The following is a 24669-nucleotide window of genomic DNA, read 5'->3' as shown; positions in this document are numbered from 1 at the left end:
AATAGAATTTTATTACAACAAAAGAGGGCTTTGAGAGTCGTGTAGCGCCTGGGGCAGCGGGACAGTTGTAGGGAGCATTTCTGATATAGTGGAATCCTACATTGGCTAGTCTCATATTTTATCATACAGTAATGTTTTTTTTTTAAACTTAAATAAATATTTTCAGTTTCTGATCACAAATATCACTCTAGACCCAAAAACAGATCTTATGGTAGATAAATTTATATAAACTCTCAATTTTGGTATAAAGCAATATGAACCAATAATTGACTACGACAACCAAAAGTAATTTCCAGAAGGATAGCTCACTGCAAAGAGGTTAAGTATACAGAAGACTTTTCTTTATAAAGTTATGCTACAATTTGCGACAAGCCACCATAATATTAATTTCATTTTACGAATCATGCGGATTCAGATTTGCTCGTTTAATAGATGTTCGAAGATACAACATTGAATGAAAAATTTAAAATATGATTTACTTTTCTAGTTAAATAGGTAAATGTAATTATTATATTTACGTCATAATTATGAATGAAGTTATAAAAAGTATAACGGTTTGCGTGAAGGTAACGTTTGTGTAATTAATAACTACACATATGTTTTATTAGATTGTGTACATTCCAGAGATAGCATTTGAATAATTTGTAATATATTTTGTGTAACTTATTGGAAAATATATGAATTGACAAAGTAGAGTGATGTTAATTCATACATAACTCTCATGAAATTCTTCAACGACCATAATTCTTACTGCAAGTGGAGAAAATGATACGCTGCTAGATAGATATGTATTGAATAAATGTATTTTTATTTATAGCGTTACCTTAAAAACAGTAAGTAAATTTCTAAAATCTACTATAGATAATACAATGGATTTCATTCTAAGTAATAATTTCCTGTCTTACAGAATGTGATGCTACATTCCGTATTTAGTAGAAGTTGAAGTGCTATTGGGGTACGCCTATAAAATTACAATAGTAAGCGAATTTAAGAGCAGGTGTTCTTTAAACCTGTTAAATTTTCATTGCGTTAAATCCTACCATTAAGATGTGACCATTCTTTGAAGTTGAGAAGATTAATATATTTAATTTATACACAAAATACTTTTAGTACAAATTTTTGTTCACATAAACACATACTTTATTCTTAGTAGGTATTTTATCTCTTTGATTTTGGCTAAAATTCATATACTAACATAAAATCGATGACATTCAAAACTAAAACCGTTTAATGCACTTAAATTGCCTTATATGATTATACAATCCGATAAAATTAGTGTCATGATATGCATTACTTCTTGTTAGTATTTATTTTCGTCCTTTTCTATATTCAAGGATGACGTGTTCATTCGCCTGAAGTATGGCAGAACATAGTAAAAGTTATTCAGGTCTAATTTTATATGAATAAAATAATAAATTTTAAAAACTAAAAACTATTAGTTTATTGACATTTTTATTGGATAGTCTACAATAAATGATAAAAACCAGTAAGAACTTTAATAGTTTGTTTAATACTCTCAAACTTTAGATTATATAATTTTTCCAACCGAGCCATTTCTAACACACAATAGAACAGTTTTAAGCAGTACTGGTGACATACAATAGAATTTATTAGGAAGAATTAACATATTTAGAATCTATTTTAGGCTATTGTGAATTAATATTTTAGTTCATTATGTCACCTTTGCCATTTCATTAATAATACATGGTATTCAAGAATGAAACAAGTGTACGCATTTTATAAGCTAGAAATTGTTTTATGATTATCTAAATAAAAGATTTGTTAAATTAGCTAAATTGAATTGCTTTTAATAGAAAATTACATTGTTATATAAAATATTGTTCATATTATGAAAAACCGACACGGATCGTAACACGTTAAATACCTACAGCGGTACAAACCCGAATTGCGGTTCGCTGCTCAATAATTAGAGACAGTTCCGTGGTCACACTCAATCCATGTCATGTGGCAGCCCTGTTTACATAGTTTTAATTAAAACAGAGTTACAGTTTTATTTATCAAAACAATATTTACACCTATTCGTTGGTAAATTTTATTAATACTGAGGGAAAAGCAACTGATCTCACAACACGATCTGATCAAAGTAATCTTCTCCGAAAATATTGCCACGGGAAGGGAGGCGAGAGGCAAGTAGATGCTGACCCTCCCTTACTCGCAGGTCCCATCGGGGCAGACCACGGCCACGTGGATCTGTGTCTGCGCTTTATATTCAATCTACGTTATCTAAACATCATTCAAACTTCTTCAAACACAGAAAATATTATACTTGGCCATTATGTGGAGTAGTTTAAATGAACTACGATTTTATATACATCTAGTAAAAATTTGTTAGTGTAATTATAATAGGGAATTAAATAATAAACGAATTAGTATTGTTATTGGTGAATATATGGTATATTTCAAGATATCCCTGATATTAATTCAGGAATAAAAAGGCGGCGTGTTGTTAATAAACACATTAAAACAAATTCACATGAAAAGTTGTTGTACCTCGAGTTACCGCACAGCTTCAAGTTTGAAATCAAAAATATAATGGTAGCTATGCTATCCTGAAAACGTCAGAAAATATAAAATAGAGTATTTTCAATATTTTTAGGAAGAATAGTAGAAACATAATTCTTAAATTGTGTTCTTATACTTGTTCTAGCTACAGATTTGAAACCTTACTGTACCCTGTGCTCGCTTGAAAATCTGTTTCTTGAAAATACTTTTATGTTACTGAATTAACAACGCTAAAAACCCAGACTTGAGGGCTGTAAACATTGGAGACTCAGGGAATTCCCTTAAGAATACTTTTGTCCTTGTGTTAAAAAAAAAGTTTGTTCGCAATTCTATTAATAATGTAATTTATGAAATTGTGATTAATACGGTTTTATCGTAGTCTAAGGTTTTTTAGGATTACCATGAGTAACAAGTAATAGTTTATATTCTCCTAAATTTTATATAAGCTAAAATAACACGGAAAACTACCATACTCGGCCCGCTATACCATATAGCAGAATATTTTAAAATTTGTATTTTTTGCTGTTAAAACCAGTGACTGTATTTTTAGGATAATTTTATTGAAAGTTTGTCATTATATGACGACAGCCCACCCTCTATTTTGTGTAGTAATTGGGAAAAATACCCATCCTCTGTTACTGCACTTGGTCCGGGAGCTCTGCAGTTGTACCAACAACTGACATGTGATTACATTTAAATTTATTTTTTAAATCTCATTACCATAGAGGTAAGATTTGCCCAGGTTTCTCTCAGGCCAATAACGACATTCAAATCAATTGTTATTCTTGTAACCTACCTAGTTCGTACTATAAGCTGGTCGGAAATCCTAAAATTTAAGGGAGGTCAGAGCTCTCTCTTACACTTAACCTGAGGACCAACGATTTGAGAGCACTTCCAAACTACCACTGATGGCCAGGTATGCGGACCACTTCCAAAGACAAGATCGCTTAGCGGTCACCTATCCAAGGAGTAACCACGTTCAACGTTGCTTGACCCGGTTATCTTGCGGCAACCGCTATACCCCTAGTCTACGCCACTAGCAATGGCAATAATTGTGTGGGAGATGGTATTGCAACACTTACATGGACAATATTTGCATTACTGGTTTAGAGTCAGAAGGAACAAAGTAACGGTGAATCAGTCAGTTTTTGGTTGAGATAATGTTTATTTTGTATTACAATAAGTTAATTTAGATGATTTCCTTAAAGACGAAATCCATTGTTTATATCTGTACAATGAAGTATAAAAGTTTAAAGTAGGAACTTAAAGCAATTTTTGTAACCACGCCCAAATAAAAAAAGATATATAAGAAAATAAAAATATATGTGACATTTTCTAAAGTCGTCTTTTATATACATATTAGAAAAATGTCCTATTCTTATCTGCGTCAATTTGCTTTGTGTATCAGTAGAAGACACCCCTAAATTCGGCTCCTAATGCATTCTTCTCATTGAATGATAAAGATTTTTTTTAAATTTCTAGTTTTCACAAAGTATATAGTAGTGCCGAAATTTTATTTAAAAGGACGTTACAACATAATATCAATTACACTAATAAATGAAAAGATGTAAAATGTTATATTATTGTATTTTTGACAAGCTCTTTTAAAAGTTACAATGAAAATGCAAAGATCAGAGAACTAAAAGAAATTTAATATAGGTTAAGAACAGTTTTATGTATCACTCCAACGTAGATACTCTATTAAATGTTTGCTTGGGTCAAAACTTGCATTAGCATATTATCCGGATAGGCTTCATATTAACCTGTTCGAATCACAACAGTTGCTCTTGAACTCTACAATCGCACGTACTTTCCAGACATGAAACGTATTTTATGACCACTCTTGCCACCAGTTTATGATAAACTGGCTAGCCTAACCACTGGTATGATGAGATAAGTAGGCGGAACCTCTCAAGACCTTCTCTCCCCGCATAATCACTCAGCACACCACGCGGCAGATCGGTTCCGTCACAACATGTCATTACAGCAGATGCTATTATTACAGAGGCACAAATAAGACCGGTTGACTGAGGTCGGGATTCCCTCAGATTAACCGGACCGTTAGAGCCTATCCGGCCTTGAGAATGTAGGTGGCACAATTGTCGGTCTACTCACAGTCATCGCAATTCCCTACTAATGAGATATGTCCCTGACCACCCCAATTTCAACTGATCCCGGACGTAATTTTAGGAAGAGATCCCCACAAAGATCTAGTTCCTTCGATGATGGAATTACAGAGTTCGCCGTCCAGTTACAGTTTTGACCTGGGGCTTCACCTACTCTCGTTTTGCATACATCTGTTGATGAGTGCAAACTAAAATGTGAAAATAAGTTGTTGCTAGTACGATAAATTAAACTAATGCTCACCCTTGTATTTCGTGTTTATCGATACATGTTGGGGACTCGGCGATCGTGTTATAACATCGTATTTCATACTACCGTTGCTTCGGCATATTTCACTGGGGATAATACAATGCATTCTACTTTTCTTCGCCTTAATCGTCCTGAGAGAGAGACACCGAAAACATTTTGAAGAGTTACAAAGTCCCCAACTAATGACATCATTATTTAACCAATATTTATTTGAAAATAAATAGACCAATTTTCCTGAAAAACCACGAAAGATATGAAACGGACAGGAGGGCTACAAAAAATTTAATTCATTGGTTATTAATATTGGTAAATATCAAATATTAATATTGATCTAATAGTGATCGATATTGGAACTCAAAACTCCAAGAAAGTAAGTGATATTTGAATGCTAAATTTTAAATGATCATGGTACTGAAGGAGTTGGATGTTTTTAAAGAGTCTAATCACACAAAATTATTCACAAGTCACTTGAAGGTTAGTATTACCAAATTATTATGACCACTATCTTGCTCATCCATAAATTACTATTTGAGATTTTGATGGATAAACAAGATGTTTTACCGTGTACCAAATCCTTCTTTTGAAACTAAACATACTAAGAAGCACACTCTTCTTCTCACGTATCCATCACATGGTTTAAAAAATGTCCAACATTACCTATCCTTTCAGTTATACAATTTGAAGGACTACTTAACATAAAAAACTTAAAATATTAAACAAGATTAAATAAATAGTTTAATATTAAACAAATATTAAACTACTACCTGCCTACGGATTTAGAATCGGCCTCTACTAGTACAATGATATGTCAGAATAACTTGTTATGTGTTCCAGATTTTGAGTATAAATGGATAACGAGTTTGTGTTAGTCCCCGCTCAGCTTTATTTAAAAACTTGCAAAAGCAAGTTATAGCATATATTTTGCCTTGGTCACCCATTATACAAACCATGCCGTACAAATCATAAACAAATATATTTGGTTATAAACCAGTGAAAATATTTAATTTTGGCTTATAGTTTTCATTACTTGTCGAGACCGGGATTTACTTATTGTAGTCCTCTACTTCTTTTCAGTTTCACACGAAAAATTTTCTAATATGATCTAATTCTGTCGGGTCTTTTGATTAGAATTCTCTGTAGTAACGGTTTATTGAAGTGATATTTTACAGTGTTTGTACAGAGAGTACCTGATCTCATAACAAACTCCTGTAATACGTTAAGAAGGTCAGGCTAAGGGTTGTCTACAAGCGTTTCCCACAAATGTACCCTTTTTAATGGAGTATCAAAGTTTGACAAATTTGCCTTCTTACGTGGCTATTTTTAGTAGCTTTACGACCGACTGATACTAATTAGGGTTTTAAAGAATCTCAGTGTTATTCTGCTTGAAACTGGAGTGACAGGGTCAACAAGCAAAACAAGACAGAGTGAAGACAATCAGCATAAAGGGCACAAACAAGTAGTTTGCATAGGAATCAGAAGCACCCTGCCGTGCTGTGGGTAAACACCCTTCCCTGCTGACTGACTCGTGTACTGGGGTCTGGTAGGAGTTACACTGCAGTTGGATTTCCTGATGGTAACCTTTCCTATATTTAACAATTGTTGTGTGTTGTTGGAATACACATTTTTGGCCTCTGGACTGAACAAATAAAGTAAATAAAGGTTCTTACCTTCCACCATACGCTAAACCTTTACTTCAATTTATAAAAAATCCATACTTTTTAGAACAATAGTGTTATCTGTTATCCTGATGTAGGGATCAATATTTATTTGTAATTTTGTTTACTGAAAACGAACAATACTTGTAAAAATGTATTATTTGAATAATCAATTAATCTATTCTTTGAATGAAGAATCTTGGAACATTAAAAATAGTTTCATTTAATATAACTAGTATATGAATACACATTTCATATTGGAAAATGTGTATTTATTTACTAGTGATATTAAATCTATTCTTTAATATTTAACGTTTGTTGAAGATAGCTGATTTGAGAAAATGAGAACATGATAACATTTGCCCGAGTTAAGAGCCAGCTGCACTGGTTTGAGTCCATTCTTGTTTTAGCCCCATAAAAACAATATCAAACCTTTTGCACTTTACGACATTACTTTTAGCCGTAGGATTATGGGAAACGTCTCATTTTATAGACATCATTAGTACGCCTCCACATGGTTTTTAATTGTTTCTATAACTTAATGGGGCATTCAGTACAATTCTTACATTTTTAGTATTTCATCGTTTAAATACGCAATAAATTTAAATTTAAAAACTTAATGTTGTGCTTATGAAGAAAATTCCAAGGTCGTTTCACTACAACAGGTTCTTAACTATTTCCGCAAGTAAAAAAAAATGGTATCTGATTTTTTCTTCAGCCTCTAACCTAAAACTTTAAGTACGTAACTGAATCAGAAGTAAATAAAGATTTTCTATGTGAGTGTTTTACATTAATTAAATAACAACTGTGCAAGTATTTAAACAACTTCATTTTCTTTCCTACTCCACATATAGAGCCACGTACATAACAGACATGTTAGTAAGATTATTTTAAATACGAAACGAGTATTCTATTACATTTATATTTTATAGGGATTATTTACTTCATTCTATCTTAAAGGAAATTGAGTTCAAAAATTATTTGCACTAACAAATATTTCTGATTTATTTTGGGAGGTCTTACCACAGTCTATAAAGTAATATTTTAGGGCAACCCCTTATTTATTCCAAGTGTTATTCACTTAGAGTTAATAACAGGAGAATAACTGTTATTAAAACGGAGTTTTCAGTATTAGCTCTTTTGTTCTATTACTGAAAACCCTGGATGCAAATTCCGTTCTTTACATTAGTTATTAAATACTGTAGTAATTATCTAGTTGTACTATTTTTTTATTGCCTTATCCTATTTAGAAATGACAAAAGTTAAAAAAAAACTAAACGAAATCGCACAATGTTAGAGGTAAAAAGTTATTTTTTAAGGTTTCCAAACTAGGACAACATTTTGGTCTCTGTTTTCGCTCCAACTGGAATACTACGATGAGTTATAAAGGTTAAGGCAATATTACTATAAACTGGAAGAGGTTAGTGTATGATGTTATCATGGAAGAAATGAAACTAGAACTGAATGTATGTGGCAGAATTCCAGGAGCAAGAGGATCGCGACAGTTTAGTGTGAAGTGTGTATGGATTCAGTCCAAAACTGGAGCAATTGCAGTTGTAATCTAGGTCATGTTGTGGCGGATTACCTATGGGAATTGTTTGAGTATTTCATTGCTATATTAGCATAATATAAGCAAATATATAAGAACACACACACACATATGTGTATATTATATATATATATATATATATATATATATATATATATATATAGAAGTTGTGTGTATATATATATACTAGCAGTTGCCCGCGGCTTCGTACGCAATTTCCTGTTGAAAAACAGTACACTATTTTCACGTATTCTTTTTCTATCACATTCTAAACACTTCTGAGGTAATTGATAGTCGTTCCTTCGTGAACCTCTTGGGCGCATTATGAAGGCATGTACCATATTTCCTGCCTCTATTTTTCGTGGTTTTTGCTAGGTATTGTGAAGTTATTCAGTACAATATATATAGATGAATCTCGATAAACTAATTAGGTTATAAATAATCAAATTCGGTCTGTTAAAATTTCTGTGTAAGACATATCCAGTATTATTGTGGAGTGCCTTGTGCTCCCAACAAGAAAATGTATCAACGAAACCAATTTCGATCATAAAGCGTCTTATTTCGGCTCTTTTCATTTACCTTCGATCTATCCAAATTCGATTACCAAACATTCACGGCTTTGCACAATGAGGTTGTTTTTATAACGGCGTTTAATAGTATTTTCATTACATTAGATACTTTATTGATCATCGGTGCAATCAAATTTTAAAATTAGGCAATAACTTTTCTATGCAATCTGCATTCATCTCTTTGATGAACTTCAGCTGAAAGTATTAACAGCTGTTAAGTATCAGTTCACTTTGTATTACTTGTCGTAGCGCAGTCTATCGTATCGAAGATAAAACACTCCAAAATCAACAACTACTTACAAATGAAAAATAAATGAAAAATAAAACTTCCTCGTTTAGGAGGAGTTCAGTCACATACACACGAACACAAGAGAGAGATATATATAAGGTATATACCATCACATTCATTTAAATATATATAAAGAAGATACTCCTCCTCCCTTTTAGCGCTCATTTTAAACGAGCTAATATTTAACAATTTCAAATTCAGTAGTTTAATAAATTGTGTACTGTACTTTGTGCTATATTGGCATATAATCTTCCAGCACAGCAAATTTCCGCAAATTACTGCGAAAGAAAATACCAGCATGCAAGCAAACTGCGTCTATTATGGATTTCTAATTCAAAATAAATATGTTCTATTAGACACCAATGTAACGAGATCTATTATAAAACCTTTCCAAAACGATTAAAAGTTAGATAGCATAAGTTTTAAAACTCCTTCTTATCGAGATCTATTGGCTCAAGGGTACCCCAAGTTTTAATTTCAGGCTTGAACGACCAATATTTATGGAGATTTCTTGATAAGCTAATAAGTATTTAAAATCTTGGGATTTATCACAATTCGTTAGATCGGTATTATATACGAGTGAAACGCTCGTAAGTACCTATACAACTTGCAAGATCCTGATGGTAGTTTTAAATGTCTTAAGGCACCAATGTGACGAAAACTGGTATAAAAAATATCGTAGAAATTTAAAAATCTGCATGGTTAGTTTGCAAAATCTCTTAATCGTGTCTCAGAGAGGACTTATATTCCAAAGATAAACTAAATTTCATATTAAGTCTTAGTGTTACTTTTAATCATGTTCTTATGATCACAATTTGTCTTTTTCTACGGATAAAATGCGAGTTTTTTTCAACTTTCAGTAGCACTTTTTACCCAAATATTAACTGCGTATAGTATTTAAAGTTTTACCACGAATATTTACGCATATTTTGTGATAAGCTGATACGTGATATTCCTGATATTTTCCTTTCTAAACGAGTTAGCAGTCTTAAATTATTAAATTTAGGTGTTTAAATAATTTTTTCCGAAGTACCAGCGTTTTCTAAACAGAGAGTTTTCTTCTTAGAAACGATTAGAATATCATCCAGTAGTAATAAATATACCATCACATGCAAGTGACGACAAAGGTAATTCAAAAGTCTGTCTCGTTAATTAAGGGAGAGACTCAGTCAGGCAGCCCTTTCCAACACTGGGGCTTGTACCTGCCTTTCACATCGTGCTAAGGTTAGTTATTGTGTATCACCATTGTAAAACTTTCAGTAATTTCCATGTTATCATTGTTGCTGTAAAAAATGGCAATCAGAACAATCAACAATCAGAAACCGTTCTTCGTGAACAAATATATAATAATTATATTCTTATGGGTTTATACACGTAATTTTACTCATATCATAACATATTACGTCAATATTATAACATATTTTAAAATCCCAAGAACGTTCTTAACCAGCAACAGTTAATAAATAAAACATAAATTCATAAAGCACAACTTTTTTTATCAAAAAAGGAATGATGATAATGTTTCGGAAATTACAATTAAATGTCGTTTTTTAATTTGTCTAAAACATTTTGTAGTGTTAAATTTTTTATGTCCAAATTAACCTAGAATTTATAAACTCATGTTAAGACCATAACGTTTTCCGCCTTTATCCTCGTAGTTTAAAGAGAGCGTTAGCAGGTCTACTATAAAATCTTTAGTTAGGGCACTAAAACGTCGGTCCCAAAATCCTACAAACAATTTTCAAATTTGGATTTTTTATTTTAACTATTTCGAAAATGCAAAATCAGAAGTTTAATTATCATTGTCTCTCGACTATTGCAACACTTTAAAGGCGAGATATTGTGTTAACCATCGCGATATTATAAATTATCAACAACATGGACAACAATAATTTTGTCTAAATATCTCGTTCAATTGAAAACTTTATTTTCACAATCTTAATCAACCAAGTATGGGAAGGCATGTTTTATGCTATGTTTTTGTATAATGGAACGTTTCTATCAACAATATTTCCCTATAATCCCCAAGAAATGGAAAATAGAAATCTCCTGTTAGCCAAACTGACCTGATCCTCTTAGTTTTCGCTCCACTGGATTTTCATCCACCTCTTGTCTATTTGCAGAACTTACGTCTGTCAGCCTGTCCGTTCATCTGTCAGGCATGTGTCGATATGTTTTCCAGTCTGTTTGGTTAACTTCCCGACCCAGTGAACCCAGCAGTGGTCTTGTGATGTTACACTGCTATCATCATGTCAGAATCGTGGTTTAATAATTTATTTTAAAAAGCTTATTCTATACGTATTCTTGTGTGCACTTGTCTAAATATATAGTTAAATGAAAGCCAGTGTTTAATTATGGTTTGTTTTGTAGACCAAGTTATGAAATTTACTCTATTAAGAGATCAAATACCTAAATGTACTTTATTTGTTACATTTTCCCATTCTTCCCTTCTTTTCCATTCATCTTCATCCATTAAATGTTTACAACTATAATATTGACAAATGTTTGTTTTAAGACATTATTTACATTACTCCATATTATTCCTATGTATTTAGGAGTCGGTTAGTACATTTTGTAAAGATGGTTTTATTTATGATCTAGAAATAAAGAAATAGACTGTTAGCAATTGTTTATTTGTTTTCCTAAATTTTATATCATGATTATATAAAGAAAAATTATAATTTATATCTTTTTTAAATCTATAAATAATGTTTCATAAATTTAGGTATGAAAACGGTTCCCAGAGTTGGACGTACTTTAAGTACTTTGAATTACTTAATGTTAGCTTAAAACCAAATGGAGTTCCGATGTCCGACCGGTCTAAGGCGTCGGACTATGGATCTGTGCAAGGCATAGATTAAGTTCAAATCCTGTTTTAGTCTTTGCACTTTTTATTTCTACCATCAACCTTGTACTGAATCGATTCCCCCCCTTATTCTTTTTGATAAAATACTCGCACAGGCCTGACGCCCATGAGGCCACGGGTAGATTAAGGCTTCACAATATAACAGTCTCTCTTTCTTTAAACAAACCAAAAACAATTATTGTTAAGAGTAACACTGGACATTTTTAATTAGTTTTAAAGATTTAAGCTCGAATAAAATAGATCGGCCTTAGTAAAATTCTTCTTTGAAGAAGAAATATTTATTGAGCACCGATCAATAACTCCACTGCGTGGAAAGAATACCTAATTTAATTAATATTGTCATCTTTTCATATGACTTTCTTTTGAGCAGTTTATCAACAGCCTCTTGACGGAATATTAATCCACCATCTGGTGTGGATCGATTCTGCAGAGTTGACCTTGAGGAGGCAGGCCAACGGAAGGCCTGAGGCCTCGGACGGTGTCTGGGTCAGCAATGGCTAGAAGTCCTACAGGTTTGTAGCTGGTCTCTACCCAACCGGTTCTCAGTCCCTCAATGATCTTCTATTGACGTCACACCATACCATCTCTCTATTAATAATTTAAATCCAGGAATACTTAAGGAGAAATCTAATCACTTCCCGCTTTGTGGTTGTATGTCTTCAACCTTCGACCTCGGAAAGCTTCCATTTTATCCTACATTAGTTCCAGGTTTTGCTCAAATTAGTTTTGTCTCAGTGCAACAATGTCATATGTTATCTATCAAAGCATGCTTTATGTTTCATTTGAACATAAAAATGCAATTTCGCTATGTAGAAACGGATGTTATAGATCTAACAAAATAGGTTCTTCACCTGAACACCATATCTTTAAAAAAACTGAAGATAGATAAAACAATCAATAACAGCTTCGAACCAGCAGTTTTTTTTATATCAGATCATTATTTTTTAAACAATTATAATTCTTCTAAATATATATTTTAATATGTTCGTTATACATGCTGGTATTTTGGAAAAAAAACATCTCCAATGAACAAAAACAAATTTCCTTTGTTAGATTTAGTTTGTTGAAGAAACAGTATCCATGTACTGAACTTTAAGTTATGTCTTTAATATTACATTTTGTAGATTGCCAGTAATAAAAGTACCACAAGCTTTGTGTTTAACTATTGGTTTTGTTCCAAAGTCCCTGCTGCATCTGATAAATCCGCCGTCACAATGTCTTAAATATGCTCTATTTGCAATATCAAAAAAGCTCTAGGGACCTCTGTATAATTCCTGAGGTAAATTTGTATAAAGTGAGTAGGAATCTCCGATTTATGGTACCAAGCACAGCACTGGGTACTTGGATGACGTTTTCCTCTCGGTTGTAACTGTCGTGGAATTCCTATAAGGAGTTAGTTATTTCGAACTTGGACATACTGAGTAGGATTACATCTAAGTTTTCGATTCACAACTCAACGAAAAATTGCCTCATTGTACAAACTATGTTCAGTCAACAGATGTTAAATCGAAACTGCTAATAATATTGTCCGCCTATACAGGAGAGGGGATTTAACATGATTGGTAAAAGTTTACCTAATCAATGACCAATATGACCACAAATTATTAATATGTCTTCATTATCGTAGGCCAAACTTTGACATTTGAACACGTTTTCCTGCTTTATTGTTTTATGCAAAATCTGGAGTCGAAGCCCTTTAAACCCGACTAAAAGCATTCGTCTAAAGCTTAAATTAAAGAAATATTGTTTTATAATTTTACGAGAAATCGAACGCATTTATTTAGGGCAGCGTAAAATACATATTAGTATATAATTGTATACCTTATGTATGTAAACAATGGTTATATGGAATGACGTGTTGTTTATAACAACATTAATCTCGTAAAGTAATATTTTAGTCAAAAAAATTACATTTTCAAATATTTTATTTATTTCAAATGAAATCCTTGTCATAAATTACGTAATAAACATGTCACTTTCCTGTAGCAAAAATATTACAAATTACTTTAAACTAATATTTTTCGTCTTCAGCTGATTTTATGTACTATTGGATACAATATTGCTTGAATTTCTCACTATAAATAGTCTGTATTTCCTTTTGTAGTGATACAAGATGTTCTTTTTCCGTCTTTAGAAAAACTACGAGTTGTGACTTTTAAATAAAAAACACAAATAAAAAAATCTCCACCAATGCGATTGTATAACTTGTATACGCCTATCGCATGAACCATACAGGATTGTAAACTACGATACAAAGGTGCTTTAAGGTGATAAGGAAACAGGAAACAGCTTTAGAGACTGCCGTGGCACATCCGGTGCAGTCCGGAAACTGGGGCTGTTAATCTACTTGTCACCGACTGAGTTATCCTCGTAGCTTTCTTGAAACAACTTGAACGGTCTTGGACGGGTACTTTGTGTTATTTTTCAAATCTACGGAAAACTATATTTCTACACTAAATCTTAAAAATTCGACACTTTAATAATTTAACAAAGCTATCTAACAGTAAAATAGTAAATTACTTCAAAAGTTTCTGAAATATACACAACCCAAATTTAAAAGAGTTTGATTGTTTAAGTTTGTGCACATTTTAAGTATTATATATAATACTTAGACATAACTTAGACATAACTTAGTTATAACTTACTTATTTATAACTTAGTTATAACTTACTTATTTATAACTTAGTTATAACTTAGACGTAATGGAAATGTAGTACGGCTCGTAAGGTATTTTTGTAAGGTCAACAGGAAAATTGTATGTTGTTGCTCTATAATTGGGCACAACGTACAATCTTATTATCATACGTTACCTCATAAAATGCGAATATTCGCCTTGTTTCTTTGTATATTTATTATTTGTGACTTTTTTGTTTTGCATTTTATCTTAAACGTTAGTAAAGTTTTGATTGATAACTTGCTATGCGCACGAAGTAAACATTATTCATTATTATTTACATCTTCGTTGTAATTCTTGACGTTGGAGCTTCCAACACCATTTTTGAATTTTTATATATTACTTTTTATGTAGGTTTTTGTTATCGGAAGAAAATCAATATCAGTTCTAGACAAGTTTTGTACATATAATGTTTGCAAATCCCTGCGTACAGATGAATAATCTGTGCGGGAATATATCCCTATTGATGTATATATGTAAAGTAACTAACTATTTTGTACTTTGCGGAGTAAAATACTACTTGAAATGAAAATATCTGTAAAAATATTGTAATTATACAAATTATCCATAGTCTATTATTGGTGTGCAATTCCATATTATTGTGAGTAGACAAAATATCAAAAAACGTTGTGGAGATTATTCCTGAATATTATGTAATGTACGCTAATCGAGATCTTTAAATCCTCTAGTCCTAAAAACGTTTAACTGTGTATTAAGAGAGGTTGTTATAAAGATTACTTCCTTACGTTAAAGAAGCTTAGTTGTATGTAGCAAGCGAAACAACGCCACGGGAGTGGGTTCCCGGAGGACTCCTAGCGGATATTGCTACGAAGCGGACGTAGTTGGACCCTCGGGATATGGTTTTGTACCGAGCATTTCATCTGCTTTTAGGAAAATCTTAATCAATGATCGGGAGGAATAAGATCGTGGAAATATAATAAAGAAGATTGTTTTCATTTAAATAAATAAGCAAAGTTATCGTTAAATTAAATATAAAAGGTGAATATGACAAAATGTTAACCACATATATACTGTTGTTATGAAGTAATCGGAGGTCAGTTATGTAGAAGATCTACTTGTCCCCTACACTGGCGTATCGATGTCACGCTTTAAATTCGATTTTTGAGTGGCCTTTTGCACAAAAACTTGTATAGGTTTAACATTATTATTCCTGTAATATTATTATTACAAATTTACAAATAATTTACGACAATCGTGGGCTTAAACTTTAAAGCAACTCAATTATCGTGTACCTAAATGCTTCAATGCACGTTATTTTTAACAAAGTACTTGAATTTCAAAATTCTTAAGAGTCTCAAATGTTTTGGAAATAAAAAAAAAATACGAAAATAAATAAGACTGTTACAAAAGCACTTTGCGTGTGTGTAAGAGACACATTTTAATGGTCAAAAGATACAACCGTGTAACTAAAACACAACACATACACGGTGCTGCGTTGCCAAGAACAATAAACGCTTTTCACTCAGCAAAATATGGCAGCTTGCTTTTGACGTCATTTTAATGAACTTTCGTCCGGGTACGCTTGTTTATACATTGCCCAGTCCCGAACTATGTACGGGTATATAATAAACATATACATAACTCGTATATATAAACATTTTCTCAACTAATGTGTTACATATCATATTTTACATCGCCTTTTATTATACATGATTGCAGCGCTGCAGCCGTGTCCACATACATTTTCATAAGTGACCTGTCTACAATCTACTTGTAACAATTGTAGTGGTTATCCCAAATTGATAATAATATATAACTTTTCAAATTAGTATAGTGAATACAGTTGGTTGTACTTTAGTTTATTGTCCACAATAAACAAAATGAATCCACTGACCTATTGATAGTAATTAATCGGGTCGAAATAATTAAATTAATCAACAATTATTTTGTATAAAAAAGCTCTTATTAAGTTGCGAATTCCGGTTTACCTATATTTTACATGATAAAACAAGAACTTAAGTTAATCTATATATATATATATATATATATATATATATATATATATATATATATATATATATATATATTCCAATGTGATAATCTATATTAAATATAAATTATAAACCATACTAACAGATGTTATATATTTAGTCAATAATTAGCATTGACTCAATAAAATCTAAGTTTGTGAAGCAACATATTTTTGAATTTGGGGTGACATTCCAATTTTTAACTCAGTTTAAAGTTTCAGCCTCATGTCATAAGCAGAGCCTTCAATGCGCCACTGGCAGCTAACAAACATGCTCCCTTAAGATAAACTACTAAACTTAGTATGGTTAAAATCCATACATACTTAATGTTTTAATTTTTAAACTTTTATTTGTGAGTCAATGAAACGTTTAGTATAAAATGTGTGAGATATAAACATTATATATATGTATATATATATATATATATATATATATATATATATATACAGTTTCAGAACAAACTTTTAGAAACTGAAGACATTTTCAAGTTTAAAATTCCTTGCTAACTTAGTAAGTTGACATAACAACTTAAACAATTCAACGTATGTACAATATTAATACTAACATTGAACATAACTAAAACATTCAACATGATAAGTCACAGGGAGTTTCAAAAGGAACTATATGAAAAGTGAGTGAAGTGTATAAACAAAATCTATAAACAATCGGAAAAGCCTGAAGATTACAACAAGTTTTGTCGATTGTAACAATACGTTTCAGCACAACGTTGAACAGATTGTACCTTACAGGTGCTTTGTCTTTCCTTCATTTCTCTTCGGTGCCTTTTTTATACGAGTATTCCAATGGGAATTCGTAGAAAACGTAATAATTTACACTCTTACCTAATAGTCTGGATAGAAGAAGCTGCAATCGGTATGTAATTTACATCCTTACTTTGGTAGTGTATTAGGAAGACACAGTAATCGTTAGTAATTTACGCTCTCGCTTAATTTTTTTGTATTGGAGAAGATGTAACCGCTAACCAATATACATTCTTAAAAGCTTGTATGTATATATGAAGCTTTAATTACTTTTCAATTTACACGTTTACCAAGCTAGTCTGTATAAAAGAAGTTGTAATCGCTAAGCAATTTATACTCTTACCAAGGTAGTCTGTAAATAAGAAGCTTTAATCGGAATATAATACACAAATGTATGAACGTAAAATGAGTGTATGTTGATTGAAAGTTCAATTTAAACGTCGGAATTATGACAATATTCGGGTCTTATATATGTTCTACAATTTCATTCCTCTTCAGCGACCCCTGAGCTGGTCTGCTAGTAATCAGATGACAGCATTATTCATGTAAATCTTTATTCATTATTTTATATTAGTCTTAAATATGTTTAGTAATAAATAAAACAAGATTGACCGGACAGAACGGTAACGTTCATAAGATTGAAGATAGACAATACCTTACTTTGATATTAATCTATTGTTAAGTGATAGTGCAACACAAGTATGATAATTGTATAGTAACAAGACTACTCATTAGATCTAAAGTAGTTCTATATTTACAATATTCTACTACGCGATGGACGATTCGTAAAGTCGCAGATGAAGTTTTACCGATCGGCCGTTGGAGCGAGTAATTAAACTGAACAAATATCCTTGATAATGAACCTGACACGGCTGGAATGGCACAGTCCTCAACCTAAGGCACTTCTCTCGCCTTTGAAAATATCCCGTTGATTAGCCAGTCTTCCTATTTACTCTGTGAAGGTCATTAGTTGATGAGCGTGAAAATAGAATTGATTCCTTTATCACAATCAACTTTATTATTTTTTTAAACTTCTCCATTTAATCATTTTACATACATTTGAAGTTTTATAACATTAAACACAAAACGTATAAATAAAACTAAAAGAAATGTATATGTTCTCAATAATATCTATATATTACAATTATATTCAGATATACAAATTCTTCATCTCGTTTATGAAGGAAGTAGTGTATGATTAAAGCAAAATGAGTTTCATATTTATAATTGATTCGCTAAAATATTTGTTCTAATGTAGTCGTAAATATATTTCAATAGTACAACGTATTTAACCATTATTAATTACTTTGTACCATTCTTATTAACATTTAAATATTTCATTTTATATTAGTAAGTATATGCAAAACTGTAGGAATCTGATCATCTTGAGATGATGCGAAGAATGACAATGCTGGAAAGTTACAATACATAATAGTTTTGCAAACCATATCTTCTTATAAAAAGTTAATATTGAATCACAAAAAGTAATTGCTCCGCGGAGACTCGAATCCGGATCTCTCACTTGCCGGGTGAGTGCACTACCACTACACCACAGAGTCCTTCCTTTTTACAATTCGATTATTTTTATTTGGCCGTTTCTGTCGCATATGTGTTAAATATATAAAATAATATAAATAAAAAAATATATATAAATAACCAAACTAACAAATGATTAGAAGACAAAATAAGTGTGAAAAGACTTTTACTTACATTTATTAAATTTATGTAAGTGGCAATATCAGGAGTTCGATCTCGGCGGAGCAAGTACTTTTTGTGAGTCAATATTAATTGAAATTATATGTCTCGATCTCTCCTTTTCTTATAACTTAAAATAATAGTATATGAGGCTTTTTAACATTTTATCCAAAATTTACCAATTAAAATAAGCCATCAACAAATTTAACTAATAATTTTACTCAATATACAGCGATTTCTGTTGTACACTAATCGAAAACGTATGAAGCATTAAGCATGCTTAAGACCAATTGATGTTAATTTTAAATCCGCCAAGGTTTAAAGAACAGGACGTAAATAAGTGGTTGTCAAGGTTACGAAATAAGTCGGCACTTCATTACTCTTTCATTTCCTACGGTAATTCTCATACATTTTGAGGTGACTTCATATTTTCGCCTACAATTCATTGTAGTTTCTTGTATTAAAGGTAAAGAATTATATGAATGGTGTTATTATGTATATTATTTGCGGTCACGTTTGTGTAACATGACATTATAATATGCTAAGCTACAGAATGCCACAACAATTTTTATAAGAATTTCACATATTTTAAATTTAACTCTTAATTTTTTTATGGTCAGTGAATGTAATTTATAGATTTAAAATTCATTCAACTTGACACCCTAGAACAATTCTAGGTAATGTCATTTACCCCTACCTGAAAACAAAACTTTTAGTTAATACAGTATTCGGCTTCAATTTTTTGTAAAAGACAAGGTATTTTATAAATAATTCAAACTATAAAAACTATACTTTGTGAAAAATCTTTATATCTTGAGGAATTTATTTACTAGCCAAACCATGAAGATCTCAACTGAGCCTCAGATGTCAAGGAAATATTTCATTACTCAGCAACCAAGTGGAAAACTGGGAGATTTTGTGGGATAAACTGGAATTACTTTGCCAATACCGGGTCATGTACTTTTGTGTGTGTGTGATCGTCGCGTCGTTTCCCAAGACATACCGCACTTTCTTATGATACCATGCTATACAGGTATTAATTTATACAATTCATAAACAATAATAAAATTCATAGTACAATTCTTTTAAGGTTAATAATCAACATATACTTCAAGGTGTGTAAGTTGCCATTGTTCAGCACTATTACTCTTCATGCGTTCAAGCAGAGTAGGGATTGCTTTGTCCGGTGATTGGAATGGGAATTGGTGAATTATTGAGCTCAACACCAAGTTCATAATTTTTATAATTCAAACTCTCAAAATATCCTCACTGCACTATTATCTTGAAGACTCAAAATATCCTCACTGCACTATTATCTTGAAAACTCAAGAAAATATCAAGTACGTTATTAAGAAAACCAATATGCTGAATTTATTCTCAACTTCTTTGCGGTATCACCAAAAATTAATGGTCACAACAATGTCACTGGGGGTTTGTTTTAATCCTGGGTGTTTTTCCCAGTAGGATCTTGCCTGCATTTTCCTGTATTGAAAATATATTAGAAAAACATTTATCACCAGTTTTGGGTGATTTGTAGCTATATAGACATTCACTGTCACTTCACTTCCTTCTAAAATCCTCTTGGATGGTTTTTAAATCCTCTCTTGCTGTTGTCTTTAAGAGGCACTGAGGCCGAGAGAGGGATTCCAAGTATAAAGAAAACTAAATTTTGGAAGTATACTGGCAGGGCAAGAAAAGAAAGTAAGAGCTCGGTCAAAAAGAGCTGTACCACAATCAGTTAGGCAGCAAACAATATTTTTACAATACAACTTTGTAGAGTTATAAATTGTGATAGGTTATAATGAATGTTCAAAACAAAATGTAGCATACATTTATTATTTTTATTTATTAATAGAAATAGTCTAGAATAGAAGTAAGATTAAAATCGAGTCAAAGAAAGCAACACGATAAATTTCCAAGTGAAACTTGTCAAACGTCACCGTTGTATCAAAGAACAAAAGTCTGAAAACAGAAATTCAATTCAAATCTATATTAATCGTATAGGTGACATTGATATATACGATTTCTTTAGTTTCGAGAAGTCTAGAGTTTGGATGAAATATGCAGCATATCAAGCTTACATTTAATACCGATCATCAGCGTTTTATTTCCTCATATAACCAATAAATACTTGTCATGAAGTTTTGGGAATCTTAGTGGATAGAGTTAATAAATTCTATCTAGAAGACCCACAGAGATACACTCACAAACTTAGCCTCATGAGTGAGGGCAGTTCCCAGTTTTGATTGCTCTTAAGGGAGCAAGAGTAGGCAAACTTTTATTGGGCACATAATGGCTTTTATTGACGGCAGTTTTCTGTCAATATCGTCGCGCCATTAGTTGTTAACCAATCGCACACAATCGTGGATTCCCCAGTGAGACTTACCCAGTTACTGATTCTTGTCGATTTTACTCCCACAAAACCCAGGAGTTGAATATGACAATCATATGTGAAATTTCCATTAAAAGTTACACGAATGGAGTTTGAAAAACAAATGGTGTTCCGAAATTTTTTATAGGAAAAAATGTTTATTTAACAGTCCTAATAATTCAAGATAGAATATTTCAAAAAACCATTATACACTTCCCCAATCCATATTCGGCCTCTGAATGCGTTGTGAGCGTCGGCTCTGCAGTTTGTAAATATATTGTTTATTGGTATTACATCTGAACCGTAGAGATATTTTATGAACGTAATATAAAGGACGACAAGAACGGAGGATGAAAGTCAAATATTGAAAATTCTTTAGATATTGTTAACTCTGATACATTTTTCAGTTAATACTTGACTTACAGACTACTCCTAACTAGTTTTCCACTGTATTAAATATTTTTTATCTTCTGATGTCTTAAATCTGCGAATTATTCTCCATTCATAGAAAAAAATTACTGAAAGCTATTATAATATTCAGGTATGCTAGATGCTGGATTATTTTTAAATGTGATTTTAATTGAAAATACTCGCAGGATAAAAACGAATATATTGTATACTCATGTCCACACAAGTATCGCATCGTTATTATTGTTCATTTTCAACCTACAGGTCACAGAATTGTACTATAAATTCATGATTAGTTTTGACATTATTATGATTCTTAAAATCAATTAATAAGTTTCAATATCTTTTAACCTTAAAATCAAATGATGTACAAGTGAAGTATGATTAATCTATTGAAAATCCAGAACAATTAGGAATTTTTTAAGGATATGTTTATCTTCACGTTGGAATTGAACTGGCACTATTATGTTCACCTTTCTTCCTGCTATTTAAAGTAAATAGTATGTAAATTCGCCAATAAATATTTGCACTCACTGCCTTGTATTTTTACACTAATTACATTTTAGTATTGACAAATGACAAACTGTTCTAGGACTTAATTCTTAATTGTATTAACCCAAACTGTGCTAAAGGTAGTTGTGGATAGTAATGTCGCTGGTACATCTTAGTCCTAAACCCAAATTGCAACTCCTCATTAACTCATAGTGCTTATCAATACAATGTATATTACTGAGGCAAAAAGTTTATAATCTCGACTTGATCAATGGGAACAACTCCAAGAACACAATTACACCAATACTTTCCTAGTTGACCTGGCTCAAACTACTCGATGCCCCATGTATTTCTTGCTCGGTCCATGGCTTAGTAATTATTGTTTATGTTCACAGGATTGTTGGACGAAAAATGTTCTACATTTCTTTATCTACTATGGGTGCTATAAGTTTGTTACAGTACAGCCTAAAGGCGTTTAGTTCTATAATTCCAAATACCATAACACCGATGACCCAAGAAAAGTAATTAAAAAAGTAAGCAAATAATTCATTGAAAAATAACAGTTTATAATAATTCTAGAGAGCTTTGGTATGTTGTGCAGCCAATCAATGTTTCCAAGAAATAACATGCTTTTGAATGGAATTTTACGTTGTAGGTAGAGAATTTTGATTGAGTTAAGTTTATTGATCACGTAGTCAATGGTATACGTGACAGAATATATCAGAATTTTTATATGTTTTAAATTTTCCCATGCCAATATGTAAGTAACGGTTGCATTTAACATGAAAGTTATGCATGACCTCACAGGTTAATACCTCCAACTGGTCTGATTTCTTACTTACCCTCTCTTCATCGCTGAGAAGGCATTTTCATAATTGGTTATGATGGTAATGGATAATGCTAATTAGTTATAGTGCATAATTAGTAATAAGACCCATGGGAGTATCCTGGACTCAATGGACTGCATTACACGTTTGATTTAGTGAACATTGAATTTTTGCTGGCTAAAATTTTACCAGTTCGGTGATAATGTTATTAATTTATTTAGATATTATTAAAAATATACACAAATATGAATAAAATAAAAAAAACCTGTAATTTATTTTTTAAACTACGTATGTCCTTCAAGGCTCGTGTCTGCATCCAATTATATTCATCTTATACTCGGCTGACCTTCAAAACTAATTTTCATGGTGTTCCCTTTAATAGTATGGAATAAGAAAAACTCACCTTCTTTTAGTGCCCTCCATCAGACGCCAATAGAACTGTGCAATACAGTATATCAATGACAACTTTTTATTAAGGAGATCATTCATTAAGGCAGTCTGAGTCTTGTTTTGACTGGAAAATGTTTGGAGAATAGAAAAGTAGTATAATTTCTGTCACAATTGACAGTGAGCTAAATTTTTACTCACTGAAAATAAATTTCTCGTTGAATTTTAAAATATTTCTCAACGTGAATGAATGATTTGAGAATTTGAAATTGAGTTACAATTTTAATTCATGTTATCGTAACTGCACATGATTAATTCTTTGGCCTTTTCAACAACGAATTACGTTCTTCCAGTGTTTAGAAATTGCTTGTCAGACAGTTTATATACTATCCCTTTATGGAGGTAGAATTGTGCACAAACATTCAAGCGGCCTTAGACGGTGTAACCTGCAAATTATATGAATTTAAACCAGACTTTCACTTAAGAAGTATATATAGGGGAATTACAACAATAAATCTCAGACTATTCAGTAGGCAAAGAATACTGTACCTCTAAAAAAATGCTTTCAGTTCTAAGAAAAACGTGCGGTTTCAGCTTACGTGCATGGTCCGAGGAGGAGGAAGTTCAAGTAGAATAACATACACGAATGCATACATGATTATGGGTAGTTAAGATTACCTGTCAAATTCCAACTCATCTATTGAATCTTTTTCCGGTCTCTATAATCTATACTAATGAGCTTGTGGTCTATCTGACTAATAATAGCAATACCAGTAAGTAGATTTCATAAAAATGGTTATGAAATTGCCTAACTTGCCATGTATACAGTTTTGTCAATAGTATTTTATTATGACATAAAATCACATTTACACAGTTTTTTTCCGTAAAAACGAGTAAACAGGATCAACTTGTAAAATTCCATAAATTATTCATATTAAGAACTCGCATATGCCTTTGTAATCATTGAATAATACGTTGAAATACTGGTAGGTTAAACAAAGGTTACTACTTGTGTATTAAAAGAAAAGATTTTAATGTTTTAAATATGTTAAATCACCTTTTTAAGGAATAATAAGCTACTCAGCATTTAAAATTTGCAATTTATTGGAATTTTAAATACCAAGGCTAATCAAATATTATAAAAAATCTAAATAGACATTTAAAAAATGAAAATCTTATTAAATTGTTCTTGTCAGTTTAATACCTATTTCCCAGAAGCAGCAGACTCATTCTGGTTGA

The 24669-nt window shown here is 31.6% G+C and overlaps 1 protein-coding gene across 1 annotated transcript in view; it reads left to right on the top strand.

Annotated features, from left to right (window-relative positions):
* The window catches only part of LOC124356322, a 69362-nt gene that overhangs the window by 32021 nt on the left and 12672 nt on the right, over positions 1-24669 (top strand). The window lies entirely within an intron of this gene.

This window comes from Homalodisca vitripennis, chromosome 2, assembly GCF_021130785.1.
Source record: "Homalodisca vitripennis isolate AUS2020 chromosome 2, UT_GWSS_2.1, whole genome shotgun sequence".
Lineage (NCBI taxonomy): Eukaryota > Metazoa > Arthropoda > Insecta > Hemiptera > Cicadellidae > Homalodisca > Homalodisca vitripennis.
Note: the sequence above shows the minus strand (reverse complement) of the source record. Positions and strands in the feature narration are given on the sequence as shown.